This window comes from Ixodes scapularis, unplaced genomic scaffold, assembly GCF_016920785.2.
Source record: "Ixodes scapularis isolate PalLabHiFi unplaced genomic scaffold, ASM1692078v2 PGA_scaffold7__128_contigs__length_106722199, whole genome shotgun sequence".
NCBI classification, from domain to species: Eukaryota; Metazoa; Arthropoda; class Arachnida; order Ixodida; family Ixodidae; genus Ixodes; species Ixodes scapularis.
The window spans coordinates 75,339,183-75,342,975 of record NW_024609882.1 but is presented as its reverse complement, the minus strand read 5'-3'; the positions used below and the strand labels follow the sequence as shown (position 1 = coordinate 75,342,975).

Below are 3,793 nucleotides of genomic sequence, written 5' to 3'. Positions count from 1 at the left end.
AACTGGAACAGAAGGTAGACCGCCTAATCAACAGTGTCGATAAACTCGCATCGATCTATGAACGCCACGAAATGCGACTAACCCTGCTAGAACAACGCGTAGACTGCATGCTCAAATGTCTTCTCCCCGACGAAGATTGGAGCTCCGACACCACGGACTACACGCTCCAATCACAAAAGAGACATACCCCCCAAGACCAAGAGGACACCGCGAGCACCCACTCAAAAAACGCAAAAGTAGATAGTTCATGCCTCAAATAAGTTCTGAGAACCTTCATGTTTGGCAGTGGAATTGCCACGGAATCAACCGCAAAAAAAGCATTAATCACGCAATACCTCTTCAAGTCAGAAAATCCTCCCCACGTCATACTCGTACAGGAAACGTTCAAAGCGCAAAGCCTCCCCAAAATACAAAGCTACACTTTCGGCACACAACGAGGATGACCAACCATTATTATCAACTTACGTGAAACGTGGCATTAAACACCACACAGAAACAGCACCGGACAACATAAAAAAATTCACCGTAACAACGACAATATACACAGACAACTCACAAAGCCCCATAAAGCACTACAACGTCTACAATCCACCCAAATCTTAGCATCACCTGAAACTCATCTTTAAGGACGCCAAAGACGATGAAGGGACAGACGACATTTATAGCACGGGAGACTTCAATGCACCCAACACGTCATAGGGATACAAGGCAAACACCAAAACGGGCAGGCTCCTAGAAGAAAACATACATGGCTTTCAGTACACTGTCCTCAACATGCCGGGGGTAACGACCCGCACGGGGACACGCGCACAGGTTTCCACAACACCGGACCTCGCGCTGCACAAAGGGCGATAGACTACTACGTGGGAGAACAGCCACGAGAACCTAACTAGCGATCACGACATACTACACATCACGATCCAAATCACGCTAAGACAGCGCCGCACAAAGGTCGCCTTCACAGACTGGAACAAATTTCGCATGCTGAGGCAGATCACAACAGACAGCGAACACGGTACCTTAAACACGTGGACCAAAAGCCTAATGGAAACTAAAGAACAAGCCACCAGCCCGCAAACAACTTCGGCGCCTGCAGACAGGCCAGACCCCCATGGAAAAAGCGAAAAAGGCGTCTTAGAATCTTAGCTAAGTAACCCACACAATGATCACCTCCGCAAAAAATTAGAAAACATAAGCATAGAGGCGATTATTCACGCCCAAACGCTAGAAATGACAGAGTGGAACGACACTTGTGACAGAAATCAAAATACTCTACACAGCAAACAAACCTGGCACCTTCTGCGCGCCCTGCTCGGCACGAAGAAAGATGTGATCCCCACCTTAGAGAAACACGTGAGCACCAAAGGCATCAACAAAACCTTCGAGGAACTACAAAATCTCTACATTCCAACGACACACGAGTCAATTTACAAAAACTACACGGGCCCCGCTAACGAATACATCGACAAGGATTTCACCCTGGCCGAGCTCAACGGTTCACTAACCCAAAACAATCGCAAGACCACGGCGGGCCCCGACGACGTCACATACACCCTGCTGCGCAACTTTCCTGACAGAGACAAGGAGACACTTCTAAACCATATCAACAAATATTGGAATGCAGGCACACTTCCGGACGAATGGGAAACATCACACATTACCATGATTCCGAAACCGGGAAAAACAGCCACATTCAGCAATCTCAGACCAATATCCTTAACATCTTGCGCGGGAGAAACAATGGAACGGCTTGTACTAAACAGATTAGAAGAACACCTGGAGGACCCTAAACACTTCCCGCATCAGCTCATAGGGTATCGTAAGTACATATCCACGCAGGGCCTCTTTCTAATACTACAAAATACACTTCTAATACCCAAGACAGCACAGACACAAGCACTCGTCGCACTTGACATGTGAAAAAAGCTTTTGATAACATTACCTATGATCACATACTCGAATCAGTTCTCGACACCGGTAGCGGCACCAACATGTACAACTACATACGCAGTTTCCTACAAGGCCGGATAGCGCACTTTAGAGCCGCAGGTGCACTTTCCTCACCCGTTTACATAAACCGAGGCACACCCCAGGGATCAATTATGTCCCCCACTCTCTTTAATCTCTGGATGACCGAACTATCCAGGCAGCTGTCCACAATCCCAAACCTTCACTACACATTATACGCCGACGATATTACCCTTTGGTGCGAAACCGGATCTCCGGGAGAAGTCGAAACCAGCCTTCAAAAAGGCGTAAATACCATAGCAGCATACCTACATGAAGCTGGGCTACATTTCTCGGCCGAAAAATCGGAATTACTCCTCATGAATCGAACACAGTACCAAAAGAACGCCAACGAACTAGTGCAAATTAGCATATCAGGCAAGCTAATACCGAAGGTGACATCCTGCAGAATACTTGGATTCACCATACACCACAACAACAATGCTAACCGAAACACTTTACAGTTTCAAAAAGACTGTCGAAATCTCACGCACCTAATCAGAAGCATCATGAACAAAAAACACGGACTCAGAGAAGAACAGGCGAAGCAACTCGTCACCGCACTCGTACACAGAAAGCTCCTTTACACTGCACCATACCTCAACCTCACGCAAATACAAACCCGAAAACTTGAATCCGCACTCAACACCCTATACAAAGCGGCCCTGGGACTCCCTATATACACCTCAAACCAACGACTTGTAGACACGGGCCTCTTTCACAGCCTTGCCGAACTGACACAACAGCATAGAGATAGGCAGATAGCGCGCTTCTCCCAAACGGTGCAGTGACGCGACATCCTCCAGAGATCACGAATCACCCCTATCTGGCTTACATCAATCAGCCAAGGTCTTCCCCTCACCCGTAGCATCGCATTTCCCAACATACCCAAAAATATGACGCGACACCTCCATGAAGGGCGACGTCAAGCACAAGCTGCTAAACACCGCAGAGGCGAAACATGTATAACAATATATACGGACGCAACACGTTCCCACACTGGATCATTCGCCTGCGCAATCTATACACCTGGACAGACAGCACACATCACACACATGGAAGGACCCTTTGACAACCCCCCAAACATTACCACGCTGGAAACGTACGCGATTAAATATGCCATACACGAAGCTTCTCTGCTCAGTGAACACAATAACGCCAACATTAACCTGTACACCGACTCTGCCAAGCACTTCGCAACATGCAACACAGGTTATTGGAGCCGCATTTACATGATATCCTAATGGACGCCTACACCCGCAAGAACAACATCAGAGTCACCCTGCGCTGGATACCTGGCCACGCAGGTATTGAGGGAAACGAGCTGGCACATCAACTCGCCCGCGAGATCAACTTCCGGGCTCCCTCGATCCCCTGGCCAAACCCAGCGTCAGCGGAAGACGCCGCAATTTACAAAAAGCAAATAGCTGAACACTACAAAAAACATTAAGGAAAACCGTACCACCCTTCCCAAACCACACTCCTCACTTAGCACCGAACAAGCACACATTCTCCGCAAAGTATAAACCAACACTCTCCTCACCCCGCTAATGCTCTACAACTCCAGGTGGCAGGGGACAGCTCACTGTCCCAACTGCCCCGAGGTCAGGGCTGACACAGAGCACATACTCTACGCCTGTAACACTGCGCTCAACTCTCCCTACTTCCCGTACCCATCCCCTCCCTCCTGGAATCCTTGGCTCAGCTCGGACTCGGCGGACCTCCAATGGGCCCTGGCGGAGCAAGCGCTCCTTTTCACAAGACCGTAGTTTTTGGCTTTTAATAA

General features: G+C 48.6%; 1 pseudogene; it reads left to right on the top strand.

Moving 5' to 3' along the window:
• Positions 1-1,230: 1,230 nt before the first annotated feature.
• Positions 1,231-3,438, top strand: LOC121833166 (annotated as a pseudogene).
• The last annotated feature ends 355 nt before the right edge of the window (positions 3,439-3,793 follow it).